The sequence below is a fragment of the Bombina bombina genome, chromosome 10 (genome assembly GCF_027579735.1).
Source record: "Bombina bombina isolate aBomBom1 chromosome 10, aBomBom1.pri, whole genome shotgun sequence".
NCBI lineage: Eukaryota > Metazoa > Chordata > Amphibia > Anura > Bombinatoridae > Bombina > Bombina bombina.
This window is the reverse complement of record NC_069508.1, coordinates 135,420,518-135,438,754: the sequence shown is the minus strand read 5'-3', so window position 1 is coordinate 135,438,754 and position 18,237 is coordinate 135,420,518. Positions and strand designations below refer to the sequence as shown.

Below are 18,237 nucleotides of genomic sequence, written 5' to 3'. Positions count from 1 at the left end.
TACCCAGGGAAATTACAAAGGGCTTGGGTAACCCTTGTTTTTATCTCAGTGTGTTTGGTTAGAGACATGCATTGTGTGGCTGCAGGTTAGGGACCTAGGGAGAAAGAGACCTTGTAATCCTGGGCCTTTCAACATTTAGCCAAAGGCTGTAACTAACTATTCCCGTATGCTTTTAAGCTAGCTGTATTCTTGGAAGAGAGTGCCAGATTCTCTCTGTGTGTGTGTTTGTGTATGTATATATATATGTATGTATATGTATATATATATATATATATGTGTATATGTGTATATATATATATGTGTATATGTGTATATGTGTATGTGTATATATATATATATATATATATATATATATATATATATATATATATATAAAACAACATTTTAAATTAGGGGGAGGTAAAAGGTGAGTTTAAAATCCTCCACTACGCACAAAATATAGAGAAAATAACTCATTGTGTAGTTCATTAACAAATCTAGACAGGCCAGTAGGCCTGTTTTTCCCACAGAAAACCTCTGGAATACACTGTTTCCAAAGCAGCAAGGAATTCTGGGTAAGATATGCAAATTAGGTTCACAATGACAAACCTTTTTACTTCAAGTCCGCTTTTCAGCAGATTCTAGGGTTGCCAGCTGTCCTTCAAAAAAATACTGGACAGCCAAAATTGAGGGAGGGGGGGGTCGAAGCGTGGTAGGGTCTTGTTGTCACACCTACATCTGTATTTGATTGACTAATTTGATATATATATATGTGTATATATATATATATATAACCGAATTAGTTAGAAAAAAGCTCTAACATATATATATATATATTTTTATACAAAGGATAGGGTGCACACAGATAAAATGAAAGGGTAAAGCGTAGTGTGCTGGCAATCCTAAATGTATATAAACGAATTAGTTAGAAAAGAGCTCTAACATATCAAAAGAGCTAAAGCGGATACCTGGCCGCACCAAAACACCCTACAGTATACTAAGAAATGACATCCTAAACAGGTGTGCTGAACATATACATTTTAATAAAAACATAGCCAAAAAAGGTACATGCTGAGAATGATGGCAAGAACAAGGATACAGCACACAAACAAATAACAAGCGTAGTGCACTACTGATAACTGTGAGCTAGCATATGCAAGGTTAATGTCGACTCATGAGAAAGTCCATTCCTAATACCGGGCACTTGAGTGTTAAGAACACGCTCCGGTTGTAGATTAGACAGAACACCGTCCTTGATATCCCATATGTGTATATTTGATCCGGTACCGGATTAGAAAATATAATATGAGAGTCCAAGAGTGGTACTTGTACTGTTGAAAACTTAATCCCATGTGCAAATGACAAATCAAACTTCAAACTTTCAGAGTGCAAGACTTATTACTGCATGGCTTACCTCCGCTCTCTTCACACACTCTACGGTATTACCTGACAGGATCTCATCCGTGGTGTGGCTTACAGCGATGTATTCCGCCTATGCAGCTCTTCACTTGCTTAGTTGTGTAAACTTGATATCGCCAGATTCACAGCATATCCACCATGCTGGCGTCCTCCACACTGTGTCTTGTTCACAGCATTACGCGTTTCGCCCCTCCCCCTTTCCGGGCTGAACTCAGGGCTTCATCATCTTGCATTTTCCACATTTTGAAAGCTGCTTATTATATAATGATAAAGTACAGCATTAGATTTAAATTTAAATTCTACACTGAAAAACACTTTTGTGAACATGACAAAATGCTCACTACTAAGCACACGTATATTTTTCCATATACATTTTATAACAGTGTATTGTGTAGTAAGGAATATTTATAGAAAACAGGAAAATTCAATTTTTTCATTCAGACCAAGGGGAGAGAGGGTGTTGAGCCTATACATCCAGCGTGACTCGTGCTGGAGCAATAGTTGGTCAATATTGCCTCCTCTCCTCCTTGGTTTGATATGTTCAATATCCAGTACTCTCAGGAGAGAGAAGTCAGAGTTATGCATTTTTTGGAAGTGTCTGGCCACTGGACTGTCTGACTCCTTATCCTTAATGCTATCTCTGTGTTCCCTCACCCTTTCTTTTAATTCTCTTGTCGTTTTCCCAATGTAAAATTTGGGACACGAACAGTGTAACATATAAATGACATTTGAGGTGTTGCAGACTATTCTTTCATTAATGTGGTAAGAGCTTTCAGAATATTCAGTGCAAAAATTTGAGGCTTTAACAATGTACTTGCAGTACACACATCTGCCACAAGGTTCGCAGCCTTTCCTAGTTTGTGCCTGTGTTAGCCAGTTTTTTGGGGTATCTCTTTGGAACTCACTATGAACCAGTTTATCCTTAATACTGGGAGCTCTTTTGGCTGTGAGCAGTGGGTACTCAGAAATATATTTGGCAACTGAACTGTCATTTAATAAAATGTGCCAATGTTTGTTAAGGATATTGCGCAATTTATTCCAATGGGAATTATATTTTGTTATTAGACGAATATTAGTTTCTTCCTTATGCTTTTCAGTTGTTCTATATAGTAATTCATTTCTGGGTTTCTGCCTAGCTCTAAGCCATCCTTTCCTTACTTGATTTTTAGAGTAACCTCTCTGAAGGAACCTCTGAGCCATCTCACCGGCCTGCCTTTCAAAATCTGGTTCAGTGGAACAGCATCTCTTGAGCCTCAAGAACTGTCCCACTGGGATACCATATTTTAAGGCTTCCGGGTGATGGCTAGAGCCATATAACAGATTATTGGTTGCTGTTTCTTTTCGAAACACTTTACTTTTTAATAATCCATCTTCAATGGTAAGTTTGAGATCCAAAAAGGTAGTTTCCTTATTACTTATTTGGTGAGTTAAGAACAAATTCCTGTTGTTTTTGTTCAGAATCTCAACAAATTTGTTGGCCGAAGCTTCATCCCCTTTCCACAAAACCAGGATGTCATCCACATAGCGCAGCCATAGGGCGACGTGAGCCTCCACCCATATATCTAATTCCTGGAAGACATCAACTGCCTCCCAGACACCTAGATGGAGACAGGCATAGGTGGGGGCACACGCCGCACCCATGGCTGTGCCTCTTAACTGTCTAAAAAATTTGCATTCAAACATAAATATGTTATTAGTTAACACAAATTCCAACAATTTGAGTACTAAAGTAGTGTTGTCACTGTACTCTTCTCCACGTAGTTTAAGGAAATATTCTGCTGCTTCCAAGCCTACTTTATGTGGGATAGAAGAGTACAGTGACTCCACATCAAGAGTGAGCAGGAGCATATCTGGTTCCATTTTAATCTTATCCAATTTCCTTAAGACGTTCCCCGTGTCTTGCACATAGGAGGATAGTTCAGTTAAGAAGGGACGTAGAAAGAAATCTACATATCTGCTTATCCCCTCTGTTGGTCCCCCAATCCCCGACACTATGGGACGTCCTGGTGGGTGTGTGATGCTTTTGTGCACTTTAGGGATGCAGTAAAAAGTAGGAACTACTGGGTGAGTCGGATTTAGAAATTCAAATTCTTTTTTAGTTAGTAACCCTGACTCTTTTGCTTGTCTCAGGATGATAAATAAGTCATCACAAGATTTTTCATAGATTTGTCTAGTGACAGCCTCATATTGTTCTTTTACACCTAGCTGTCTCAGGACTTCTTTCACATAGTCAGCCTGGTTAAGGATGACAATATTACCACCCTTATCGGATGGTTTAATCTGAATTTCTTTTTTACTCATCAAATCTTTTAGAGCTCTTCTTTCTTTTTTGCTCAAATTATCGCTCACTATGCCTGATACTCCTATGTCACCTACTTCTCTTTCAACACATTTGACAAAAGTATGGACACGGGGGGACAAGGATAATTGGGGCATAAATTTGGACGTAGGTTTAAAATTTGATTTTTTGGGGTAGGTAATGCCTGTGTCGGTCTCCTCCTGTTCTTCTAATAAGGATACTAGGTTTGCAACTGCTTCTGCATCCTCACTCTCAACAGGGCTACAACTCTGGGATCTATTACCCCAAAGTTTTTTCAGTAATATTTTCCTTGCAAAAAGGTTTAAATCTTTCACGAATTCAAATTTATCTAAACCATTAGAGGGACAGAATGATAATCCTTTCTTTAACAGGTCAATATGTGCCATATTTAAACTAACTGAAGAGAGGTTAATTACTGACATTTCCTCTTCAATATTAGTTAGTTTGTATTTTCCCAGAATTGACTCTCTTTCCTCTGATTCCTGGTTGTCATGCGGTACTGGGGGTTGCACCTGTATCTCCCTCCTCTGCTCCTTTGTCTCTGCCTGCTGGAATAAGCTCGACCACCTCCCCCTCTTTCGTCTGCCTCCTCTCCGGGTCCTACCCCTAAAGGGATCCTCCCCTGTAATGCAGTTCTTATGTTTTGGGGGGCATTATCTAATTCATTCTCAGAGTTGTCTGTGCCTGAGTCATACGCATATCTGGTACTATTGTTATTTCTATATATGTAAATGGTTCCTTTTTTAAAATCATCCTGATCTCTGACCATTTTGCGCCTTTTTCTAAACTTAATTTCACCTTGCAATCGTTCTAAGGTTTTTTGAGCCTCTTTATTAAGTTTATCAAAAGCTGGGTCGTTGGCATAAAGATTTACTTGTTCATAAATTTTGTTTGTCTCAATTTTACTTTCCTCCAATCTTTTTTCATCCTCATCAATCATTAATTGCATCAGTTCTAAGGTGCATCGTGTTAATATTGCATTCCATTTTTGGATAAAGTCAGTATTTGCTTCTACTCCTCTTAAATTTATTCCTGGGTCTAGTCTGATCCTCAGACCTCTGGGGATCAATTCTTCTTTAACATACCTCTGCAAGCTAGCTAGCTCCCACTTGATTTTAAGTTCCTTAATTGCTTTTTTCTTATATTCCTTAAATGCTGAAAATACATCATTACTTTTTTCTTCAATATTGGTTTCGTCGATATTGATGGAGGGTTTGAACGCTTCATCAATATCACTAACCCATTTTTCCTCAGTTAATTTAAATGCCATTATGTTAGTGTTCAGTTGCTCATATATGTTCAAAACCCCGTAAGGAGACGTCAAATCACAAAACTGCTGTATAATAATGAAATCTGATGCTCACCTAAAGAAATAAGGTCTAATGCAACTTATATGTTACTTATTTTTATACAAAGGATAGGGTGCACACAGATAAAATGAAAGGGTAAAGCGTATTGTGCTGGCAATCCTAAATGTATATAACCGAATTAGTTAGAAAAGAGCTCTAACATATCAAAAGAGCTAAAGCGGATACCTGGCCGCACCAAAACACCCTACAGTATACTAAGAAATGACATCCTAAACAGGTGTGCTGAACATATACATTTTAATAAAAACATAGCCAAAAAAGGTACATGCTGAGAATGATGGCAAGAACAAGGATACAGGACACAAACAAATAGCAAGCGTAGTGCACTACTGATAACTGTGAGCTAGCATATGCAAGGTTAATGTCGACTCATGAGAAAGTCCATTCCTAATACCGGGCACTTGAGTGTTAAGAACACGCTCCGGTTGTAGATTAGACAGAACACCGTCCTTGATATCCCATATGTGTATATTTGATCCGGTACCGGATTAGAAAATATAATATGAGAGTCCAAGAGTGGTACTTTTACTGTTGAAAACTTAATCCCATGTGCAAATGACAAATCAAACTTCAAACTTTCAGAGTGCAAGACTTATTACTGCATGGCTTACCTCCGCTCTCTTCACACACTCTACGGTATTACCTGACAGGATCTCATCCGTGGTGTGGCTTACAGCGATGTATTCTGCCTATGCAGCTCTTCACTTGCTTAGTTGTGTAAACTTGATATCGCCAGATTCACAGCATATCCACCATGCTGGCGTCCCCCACACTGTGTCTTGTTCACAGCATTACGCGTTTCGCCCCTCCCCCTTTCCGGGCTGAACTCAGGGCTTCATCAGATGTGTCTGATTAGACACCACAGCAAACTTTATAACACTTGTGCAGATACAAAGTTACACCTCCTTCATATATTTTAAAGGGGAGTGTATAGTGCATGTAAATTACAATGGCTACAATTAAGTTTCATAAATACATTTAATATACAACTAAACTAAACAATATGGCATCTTGCATTTTCCACATTTTGAAAGCTGCTTATTATATAATGATAAAGTACAGCATTAGATTTAAATTTAAATTCTACACTGAAAAACACTTTTGTGAACATGACAAAATGCTCACTACTAAGCACACGTATATTTTTCCATATACATTTTATAACAGTGTATTGTGTAGTAAGGAATATTTATAGAAAACAGGAAAATTCAATTTTTTCATTCAGACCAAGGGGAGAGAGGGCTGCGAACCTTGTGGCAGATGTGTGTACTGCAAGTACATTGTTAAAGCCTCAAATTTTTGCACTGAATATTCTGAAAGCTCTTACCACATTAATGAAAGAATAGTCTGCAACACCTCAAATGTCATTTATATGTTACACTGTTCGTGTCCCAAATTTTACATTGGGAAAACGACAAGAGAATTAAAAGAAAGGGTGAGGGAACACAGAGATAGCATTAAGGATAAGGAGTCAGACAGTCCAGTGGCCAGACACTTCCAAAAAATGCATAACTCTGACTTCTCTCTCCTGAGAGAACTGGGTATTGAACATATCAAGCCAAGGAGGAGAGGAGGCAATATTGACCAACTATTGCTCCAGCACGAGTCACGCTGGATGTATAGACTCAACACCCTCTCTCCCCTTGGTCTGAATGAAAAAATTGAATTTTCCTGTTTTCTATAAATATTCCTTACTACACAATACACTGTTATAAAATGTATATGGAAAAATATACGTGTGCTTAGTAGTGAGCATTTTGTCATGTTCACAAAAGTGTTTTTCAGTGTAGAATTTAAATTTAAATCTAATGCTGTACTTTATCATTATATAATAAGCAGCTTTCAAAATGTGGAAAATGCAAGATGCCATATTGTTTAGTTTAGTTGTATATTAAATGTATTTATGAAACTTAATTGTAGCCATTGTAATTTACATGCACTATACACTCCCCTTTAAAATATATGAAGGAGGTGTAACTTTGTATCTGCACAAGTGTTATAAAGTTTGCTGTGGTGTCTAATCAGACACATCTGATGAAGCCCTGAGTTCAGCCCGGAAAGGGGGAGGGGCGAAACGCGTAATGCTGTGAACAAGACACAGTGTGGAGGACGCCAGCATGGTGGATATGCTGTGAATCTGGCGATATCAAGTTTACACAACTAAGCAAGTGAAGAGCTGCATAGGCGGAATACATCGCTGTAAGCCACACCACGGATGAGATCCTGTCAGGTAATACCGTAGAGTGTGTGAAGAGAGCGGAGGTAAGCCATGCAGTAATAAGTCTTGCACTCTGAAAGTTTGAAGTTTGATTTGTCATTTGCACATGGGATTAAGTTTTCAACAGTACAAGTACCACTCTTGGACTCTCATATTATATTTTCTAATCCGGTACCGGATCAAATATACACATATGGGATATCAAGGACGGTGTTCTGTCTAATCTACAACCGGAGCGTGTTCTTAACACTCAAGTGCCCGGTATTAGGAATGGACTTTCTCATGAGTCGACATTAACCTTGCATATGCTAGCTCACAGTTATCAGTAGTGCACTACGCTTGCTATTTGTTTGTGTGCTGTATCCTTGTTCTTGCCATCATTCTCAGCATGTACCTTTTTTGGCTATGTTTTTATTAAAATGTATATGTTCAGCACACCTGTTTAGGATGTCATTTCTTAGTATACTGTAGGGTGTTTTGGTGCGGCCAGGTATCCGCTTTAGCTCTTTTGATATGTTAGAGCTCTTTTCTAACTAATTCGTTTATATACATTTAGGATTGCCAGCACACTACGCTTTACCCTTTCATTTTATCTGTGTGCACCCTATCCTTTGTATAAAAATATATATATATATATATATATATATATATATATACACACACACACACACATATATATATATATATATATATATATACACAAACAGTATGTGTGTGTGTGTTTATGCGTCTATATATATATATATATATATATATATATATATAAAAATAAAAGTATTTAATAATATATGTATAATATAATATTAAGTACATATATATATATTTATCTATATCTATATATATATATATACACACATATATATATATTTATGTACATATCTATATATTTTTATACATATATATATATATATATATATGTGTATTTGTGTGTTTGTGTATATATATATATATATATATATATATATATATATACAGGGAGTGCAGAATTATTAGGCAAATGAGTATTTTGACCACATCATCCTCTTTATGCATGTTGTCTTACTCCAAGCTGTATAGGCTCGAAAGCCTACTACCAATTAAGCATATTAGGTGATGTGCATCTCTGTAATGAGAAGGGGTGTGGTCTAATGACATCAACACCCTATATCAGGTGTGCATAATTATTAGGCAACTTCCTTTCCTTTGGCAAAATGGTTCAAAAGAAGGACTTGACAGGCTCAGAAAAGTCAAAAATAGTGAGATATCTTGCAGAGGGATGCAGCACTCTTAAAATTGCAAAGCTTCTGAAGCGTGATCATCGAACAATCAAGCGTTTCATTCAAAATAGTCAACAGGGTCGCAAGAAGCGTGTGGAAAAACCAAGGCGCAAAATAACTGCCCATGAACTGAGAAAAGTCAAGCGTGCAGCTGCCAAGATGCCACTTGCCACCAGTTTGGCCATATTTCAGAGCTGCAACATCACTGGAGTACCCAAAAGCACAAGGTGTGCAATACTCAGAGACATGGCCAAGGTAAGAAAGGCTGAAAGACAACCACCACTGAACAAGACACACAAGCTGAAACGTCAAGACTGGGCCAAGAAATATCTCAAGACTGATTTTTCTAAGGTTTTATGGACTGATGAAATGAGAGTGAGTCTTGATGGGCCAGATGGATGGGCCCGTGGCTGGATTGGTAAAGGGCAGAGAGCTCCAGTCCGACTCAGACGCCAGCAAGGTGGAGGTGGAGTACTGGTTTGGGCTGGTATCATCAAAGATGAGCTTGTGGGGCCTTTTCGGGTTGAGGATGGAGTCAAGCTCAACTCCCAGTCCTACTGCCAGTTTCTGGAAGACACCTTCTTCAAGCAGTGGTACAGGAAGAAGTCTGCATCCTTCAAGAAAAACATGATTTTCATGCAGGACAATGCTCCATCACACGCGTCCAAGTACTCCACAGCGTGGCTGGCAAGAAAGGGTATAAAAGAAGAAAATCTAATGACATGGCCTCCTTGTTCACCTGATCTGAACCCCATTGAGAACCTGTGGTCCATCATCAAATGTGAGATTTACAAGGAGGGAAAACAGTACACCTCTCTGAACAGTGTCTGGGAGGCTGTGGTTGCTGCTGCACGCAATGTTGATGGTGAACAGATCAAAACACTGACAGAATCCATGGATGGCAGGCTTTTGAGTGTCCTTGCAAAGAAAGGTGGCTATATTGGTCACTGATTCGTTTTTCTTTTGTTTTTGAATGTCAGAAATGTATATTTGTGAATGTTGAGATGTTATATTGGTTTCGCTGGTAAAAATAAATAATTGAAATTGGTATATATTTGTTTTTTGTTAAGTTGCCTAATAATTATGCACAGTAATAGTCACCTGCACACACAGATATCCCCCTAAAATAGCTAAAACTAAAAACAAACTAAAAACTACTTCCAAAAATATTCAGCTTTGATATTAATGAGTTTTTTGGGTTCATTGAGAACATGGTTGTTGTTCAATAATAAAATTAATCCTCAAAAATACAACTTGCCTAATAATTCTGCACTCCCTGTATATATGTATATATATATATATACACGGTGAAGGAAGGCACTCACTGGTCTTTAATTCAAAAGAAAACTTTTAATAAGCGTGACGTTTCGGGGACACACTCCCCTTCCTCAGACAACAAACAAACTGCAAGTGACTGAACATATAAAGCCAAACAAACCCCTCCCAGTGAAAATTGCGCCAAAACTGTTACCATAGTGATCCTCAACAACATTCTAATCATGTGATGAGTGTTACTCATTATTATTGAATCAGCCTATGTAATATCCACATTCATAAGTATGAGACATATTAAAAGTCATACTAGGCATTATGTCAAGACACATGTGAACAAACTTCTATTATAAAGCAATCTATACATATAACCATATATAGTGAACGGGACAGACAAGTATAGTGAAACCATATCATATTAATAAGTTAAAAATAACATGTGAATCCTCCTACTTTCAAAGTAAATAAAGTGCATAAGTAAATATCTGTGTGTCCCCTAACACATATATTGTATCACTGAACAAGTGTAATGGTGTAATGGTGTTTGTATTGAAGTGTATGTAAAATGTGTGCATTGCCAGCCCCCTGGAGAATCTAGATACACCAACTAGTTAAACAATCTAATCGAAGAGTGTCACTATTGGTAGATGTCATAGGCAGGGTTAACAGATCATGTTATTACTTCAAAAAATGGCGTACTATAAAGTTTAATCATATAGACGTCATCACACTGAGCCTGCAGTTTGCGTCTCAGACACACATCGGGCAGCCACGCTGTCATCTCAGGCATGCTGTGTTTGTGCTACGGCTTTACAAATAATTTGCCTATCAGGTGGGTCCTGCATAAGTTGATAGTGATGCGGTATTGTGTATTCTACAAGTATTGGTTAGGGACATTAGCCACAGATTGCATGTACAACCGCTTTGTCTTATTCTATCTTTGCCACATAAGGCTATATGATTAAACTTTATAGTACGCCATTTTTTGAAGTAATAACATGATCTGTTAACCCTGCCTATGACATCTACCAATAGTGACACTCTTCGATTAGATTGTTTAACTAGTTGGTGTATCTAGATTCTCCAGGGGGCTGGCAATGCACACATTTTACATACACTTCGATACAAACACCATTACACCATTACACTTGTTCAGTGATACAATATATGTGTTAGGGGACACACAGATATTTACTTATGCACTTTATTTACTTTGAAAGTAGGAGGATTCACATGTTATTTTTAACTTATTAATATGATATGGTTTCACTATACTTGTCTGTCCCGTTCACTATATATGCTAATATGTATAGATTGCTTTATAATAGAAGTTTGTTCACGTGTCTTGACATAATGCCTAGTATGACTTTTAATATGTCTCTTATACTTATGAATGTGGATATTACATAGGCTGATTCAATAATAATGAGTAACACTCATCACATGATTAGAATGTTGTTGAGGATCACTATTGTAACAGTTTTGGTGCAATTTTCACTGGGAGGGGTTTGTTTGGCTTTATATGTTCAGTCACTTGCAGTTTGTTTGTTGTCTGAGGAAGGGGAGTGTGTCCCCGAAACGTCACGCTTATTAAAAGTTTTCTTTTGAATTAAAGACCAGTGAGTGCCTTCCTTCACCGTGTATACTTAACTGCTGGCACCCTGGCATCAAGATTTGCAAGTGAGAGTGCTCTCTATCTACCTATATGTATATATATATATATATATATATATATATACATATATATATATATATATATATAAAATTAATTAATTGTCTGGGTGATGGTGATAAAAGAATTATTTCTAAAGACTAAAAGTGACTGAGACATACCTCATTGTTTTGTTAACTGGGTCTCAGTCCCTGGCTGCTTCAATGGATTACGTAACAGTCACACACTGTCTATTCCCTTGGCTGGGCAGTGGGCAGCATGCTGGCTCTGACTGAGTCAGACAGCACAGCGGTCAACTCAGTCACTGTCTGCAGCATACAGACTGAGAGCGGAGTCTTCTTGCTATGTGATATCACGTCAACCGCGTGATCACGTGACACAGCCACAGAAGACAGATACACAGGCAGTCGCGCAGGACTCGCAGATGGGTGGCAACTGGCAAGCAAGCAGCACAGAGGGGAGAGGTCTGACCGCAACTCTGGCTCTGCACACTGTCAGGATCAGATAGATGATGATCCGATCAGCTGAGCAGAGCCTGAGTTGACACGGGCGGAAGGCGGCTGCTGTCAGGGGGCTGGGCTTGGGTAGGGTAAAGCTAAGCAGCATCATAGTAAAACAATTTTGAAGAAAACTACCTAAGGCTACGTCCGGTTTTTTTAAAATAAAATTACCGGGCAGTAGCCTGAAATACCGGACAGTCCGGTCTAATAACGGACACCTGGCAACCCTAGCAGATTCCCTTAACGCCAAAGCATTGCTGTTCCCACAGTTTATAAGCTTAGCTAGGGTTAAAGCAGTGATTCATAACCATCCCAGGACATCGTGGTTATTGCCACTCATCAGCTGGGAGAAAGTTTGAATCACTGCTGGGTGAAGTTGTTTCCGGGCAAAACACAACAGGTTTTCTGTGGGAGAAACAGGCCTACTGGCCTGTCTAGATTTGTTAATGAACTACACAGTGACTTATTTTCTCTATATTTTGTGTGTAGTGGAGGATTTTAAACTCACCTTTTACCTCCCCCTAATTTAAAATGTTTGCCCCGAAATCAACTTCACCCAGCAGTGATTCAAACCTTCTCCCAGCTGATGAGTGGCAATAACCACGAAACAGTCTGTCCTGGGATAGTTATGAATCACTGCTTTAACCCTAGCTAAGCTTATAAGCTGTGTGAACAGCTATGCTTTGTGGTTAAGGGAATCTGCTGAAAAGCGGACTTGAAGTAAAAAGGTGTGTCATTGTGAACCTAATTTGCATATCTTACCCAGAATTCCTTGCTGCATTGAAAACAGTGTATTCCAGAGGTTTTCTGTGGGAAAAACAGGCCTACTGGCCTGTCTAGATTTGTTAATGAACTACACAATGAGTTATTCTCTCTCTCTCTCTCTCTCTCTATATATATATATATATATATATATATATATATATATATATATAGTGACAGAGTGTATATAAGGTCCTAAATGGTGTGTACTTAGAACCCAGAATTTTACACAGTTTCTACCCTGGAAGTGTAATAAGCATAAAGCCCCAGTGAAAGCTATTGATTGTTTATTTGCACTATATTTCTATGTGTATGTTTCTATATGTGCATTTTGGGTTCCCTGGGGTGGAGTTATCGGAAGAGCAGGGTGGGACTATTTCACTCACAGGTAGATTGTGAGAATCCAGTTCAGGTTTCCACTGAGTCTGTGTGTGAGTAATTAAGGTGATTAGGCTCACCTGAGACTGGTTTGGTTCCTTTAAATGACTGAGGAAAACCACAGTCAGGAGAGAAACTTGGGGGTCAATTTACTAATGTGCCAGCAGACATAATACGATATAGCGTATCATGTCCGCTGCAAAACGATAAATGCCGACAGCATACGCTGTTGGCATTTATCATTGCACCAGCAGTTCTTGTGAACTGCTGATGCAATACCGCCCCCTGCAGATTTGCAGCCAATCGGCCACTAGCAGGGGGTGTCAATCAACCCGATCGTATCTGATTGGGTTGATTTCTGTCCGCTGCCTCAGAGCAGATGGACAGGATATGAAGCAGCAGTCTTTAGACTTCTGTTTCCGGCGAGCCTTCCGTACGGAGCTTGATAAATTGACCCCAAGGAGTTGGCAAAACCTGTATTGCTGCAACTGAAAGAAACAGTTAAAATTATTAAGCACTGTTGATATTGTTATGTTGTTGGTATGCAGACATGCTGCCCTATAATACTCAGCTACAATGTGTTTATTAAGAGCTCAGAGGAGCAAGGGCTTTTATTTATGTTTTGTTTATTTATTGAATGAAGCAGTGCTATTTTTCTGCCAGAAATAAACAGGCCTATAAAACATATAAAGTGTATGAAGAGTGTTCCTGTCCCAGAAGGCTGTGCAATCACTGAAAGATCCCTTGGCAGACGTGCATGAACAAGTGTGGTCTGTTACAATATCTATCTATCTATCTATCTATCTATCATCTATCTATCTATCTATCTATATATATGTGTGTGTGTGTGTGTGTGTGTGTGTGTGTGTGTGTGTGTGTGTGTAAATAAAATATCATATTGCAGCCCCAAAAATTTATTTTTGAGATTTTCAGAACATATTTGTCAAGCCCTGCCTTATACCTAGCATAAGTACTCTTTTATTTATTTATCCCATTACATAATTAGGTGTTATAGTGATTTAGTGATTTAATTTAATACACACAGATAAAATAAACTGCACAGTCCACAAATTTTTCTGTTTTACTCTCCGCTGGCTGGACCCACATCTGCCTCTTTCCACCCGGAAAGGATACAAGAAACTGCTTTTACAGCATTCATAAAGTCTTTACATGTTTTGCAAATTCCTACCATAGTTGCAGTCTTGCAGATGAAATGCTCTGATTTGCTGTCCTCCTGCACTGTCACTACTGTGCACACTTCTTAAAGGCACGTGCACACACCTAAGAGGGAACAGTGCTCAAACCCACCTCCTCCCAGTTCAGAGCAGTACACAAGGCAAACAAGACTGCCTGCTGCTGAGACACACAGCACGAGTCCCCTCCCCACTCCTCCTCCACCCTGCTAACGTTAACTCGTATACCCGGTTTAGCAGTTAAAGTTTTCAGCGTAACTTATTTTAATAAATGTATATTTACTCTGCTGTCCTGTGCTGCGGTTGTTGGGTTCAGAAGAGCTGCTGGGACATGAGCAGTTAGATCTGGGTTCCAGGACATACCACTTTATTCCAGGGTTGTCCCGTTCATACCGGGATGGGTGGCAACCCTACTTGAAAGTGATGCAGCTTAATTGTGAAAAGTTGACAAAACATATCACATGAACATCTCTATATAAAAAAGGGAGATATTTTACCTCAAAATCTTTAGCTCACCAGAGTAAGTGCTCTGTGATCGAGAGATATTCTTATTACTGTTACAGAGGAGGAGTCTGGAGTTGCTGTCACACACGGAGGTCTCTGCCCACCCTGGAAAGAAAGGAGGGTAGAGGAAGGAGGGTGTGATGAACTGAAGCTAAGCTGGCTATGCACCATGTCAGTTAAAAACAAAGTATGGACACCCTGGATCTAGACATTAAACAACAGGTGTTCGTGTGTGTCTAGTTTAGTTATTTTAAAGTTGTTTTAAAAAAGTTCAGTGTTTCACCAAAGAAAAAATGTGTTCATCAAGCAGGGAAGAGTCATGTCCTTCCAGCTTCCTGCTTTCTCTCTGATTGGAATTCCTTTTAGTACATTCAAAGATAGCTGGGATGAGGCTTGCAAGGGAAATGCATGTTTACACCCAAAGGAAAAATATTCTTTGCAATTAAAGGTTTTTGTGAAACATCTTGTTGTAGGATAAGGCCAATTACTTTATTTAATAGAATGTGCAGTCTGTTTATCTATGTTGGTGTATTTATATCTGACCAATTTATGGTCAGCAGGTCAGATTCTCTGCAGACCTGTGCAAGATAATGTATTTGCTGCAGACTCAACCTTACCTGTTTCATCCCAAAGTGCAAGGTAGCCTGTTTTGCTACTGTGCCCTCATGCCTCCTGTTTCCTCTGCAAGTATTACTTGCTTTACATTTACTTGATGTACGTGTAATGGTAAAAGAAAATGACACTCAGACACCTTGTGACCATAATTTTATTTTAAATCACATTATCATTGGGGTTTTTTTACTGCAGAATGAGTGCACACACAAACCGTATCAAGATCATGATATCAGATATTTACATTACAGAGCCTTACACATCCTGAGAGCCAGGGAGTAACATCTAAAATTTTACTAAGGCTCTTAGCTTTTTGGATTATTCAACATCATCTATAAACAAATGCCCCTTCATGTGTTCTAACAAAATTAAAAACAAACGCCTAGATTTAGTGTTTTGTCGGTAAAGACCCGCGGTGCTAACGCTCCTTTTTTTTCCAGCGCACCCTTAAGACAACGCTGGTATTTAGAGTTGTCTGAATGGCTGCGTTAGCCTCAGAAAAGGGAGCGTTGAGCATAATTTAGCTCCACTTCAACCCTCAATACCAGCGCTGCTTACGGTAGCGGTAAGCTGGAAAAATGTGCTTGTGCACGATATCCACATAGGAAACAATGGGGCTGAGCTGGCTGAAAAAAAAACTAACACCTGCAAAAAAGCAGCGTTCAGCTCCTAACGCAGCCCCATTGTTTCCTATGGGGAAATAAAAGTTATGTCTGCACCTAACACCCTAACATGAACCCCGAGTCTAAACACCCCTAACTTTACACTTATTAACCCCTAATTTGCCGCCCCCGCTATTGCTGACACCTACATTATATTATTAACCTCTAATCTGCCGCTCCGGACTCCGCCGCAACCTACATTATCGCTATGAACCCCTAATCTACTGCCCCTAACATCGCCGACACCTACATTATAAGTTATTAACCCCTAATCTTCCGCCCCCAACGTCGCCGCCACCTACCTACAATTATTAACTCCTAATCTGCCGACCGGACCTCGCCGCCACTATAATAAATGTATTAAGCCCTAAACCGCCACACTCCTGCCTCGCAAACACTATAATAAATTTTATTAACCCCTAATCTGCCCTCCCTAACATCGCCGCCACCTACCTACAAATATTAACCCCTAATCTGCCGCCCCAACATTGCCGCTAGCTACTATAATAAAGTTATTAAGCCCTAAACCTAAGTCTAACCCTAACAACCCCTAACTTAAATATTTTTACTATAATTAAATAAATTAATCATATTTAAAAATAAATACCTATAAAATAAACCCTAATATAGCTACAATATAACTAATAGTTACATTGTAGCTATTTTAGGATTAATATTTATTTTACAGGCAACTTTGTATTCATTTTAACTAGGTGCAATAGCTATTAAATAGTTAATAACTATTTAATAGCTACTTAGTTAAAATAATTACAAAATTACCCCTAAAATAAATCCTAACCTAAGTTACAAATACACCTAACACTACACTATCAATAAATTAATTAAATAAATAAACTACAATTATCTAAACTAAAATACAATTAAATGAACTAAACTATAATACAAAAAAACAAACACTAAATTACAGAAAATAAAACAAATTACAAGAAGTTTAAACTAATTACACCTAATCTAAGCCCCCTAATAAAATAAAAAAGCCACCAAAATAAAAAAATGCCCTACCCTATATTCTAAATTACAAAGTAATCAGCTCTTTTACCAACCCTTAAAAGGGCTTTTTGCGGGGCATTGCCCCAAAGTAATCAGCTCTTTCACCTGTAAATAAAAATACAATACCCCCCAACATTAAAACCCACCACCCACACACCCCTACTCTAACCCACCCAAACCCCCCTTAAATAAACCTAACACTAACCCCCTGAAGATCTCCCTATCTTGAATCGTCTTCACCCAGCTGAGCCGAATTCTTCATCCAAGCGGAGCAAGAAGAGGTCCTCCATCTGGTAGACGTCTTCATCCATGCGAGGCAAGAAGAGGTCCTCCATCCGGTAGAAGTATTTATCCAAGAGGCGTCTTCTATCTTCATCCATCCGGAGCAGAGCCATCTTCCATCCAGCCGACGCGGAGCCATCCTCTTCAACCGATGGACTAATGATGAATGACGGTTCCTTTAAGGGACGTCATCCAAGATGGCGTCCCTCGAATTCCGATTGGCTGATAGGATTCTATCAGCCAATCGGAATTAAGGTAGGAAAAATCTGATTGGCTGATTCAATCAGCCAATCGGATTGAAGCTCAATCCGATTGGTTGATCCAATCAGCCAATTGGATTGACCTCGCATTCTATTGGCTGTTCCGATCAGCCAATAGAATGTGAGGTCAATCCAATTGACTGATTGGATTATTATAGTGGCGGCGGGGTCCGGTCTGCAGATTAGGGGTTAATAATTGTAGGTAGGTGGCAGCGACGTTGGGGGGGGCAGATTAGGGGTTAATAAATATAATGTAGGTGTCGGCGATGTTAGAGGCAGGAGATTAGGGGTTCATAGGTATAATGTAGGTTGCGGCGGTGTCCGGAGCGGCAGATTAGGGGTTAAAAAAATTATTATAGGGTTTGCGATGTGGGGGGGGCCTCGGTTTAGGTGTTCATAGCAGTGTTAATTTTGACGGCAAATTTCAATTTAGTCTTAGTTTTAGTCTTTTGACTAAAATGCCATTTTAGTTTTAGTCGTATTTTAGTCATCTGAATTGTTTTAGTTTTAGTCTAGTTTTAGTCGACTAAATCTTCAGTTTATATTAGTCGACTAAATCTCCAGTAG

General features: G+C 38.9%; 1 protein-coding gene and 1 long non-coding RNA gene across 2 annotated transcripts in view; one reads left to right on the top strand and one right to left on the bottom strand.

Moving 5' to 3' along the window:
• The window catches only part of ST6GALNAC3 (ST6 N-acetylgalactosaminide alpha-2,6-sialyltransferase 3), an 849,023-nt gene that overhangs the window by 161,305 nt on the left and 669,481 nt on the right, over positions 1–18,237 (top strand). The gene's annotated exons all lie outside the window — the stretch shown is intronic.
• On the bottom strand, positions 1,003–14,877 carry LOC128640891 (uncharacterized). The gene is made up of 2 exons (XR_008399410.1): positions 14,837–14,877; positions 1,003–1,648 (listed from the first exon to the last, which is right to left on the bottom strand). It is a non-coding gene; the product is annotated as an uncharacterized LOC128640891 (long non-coding RNA).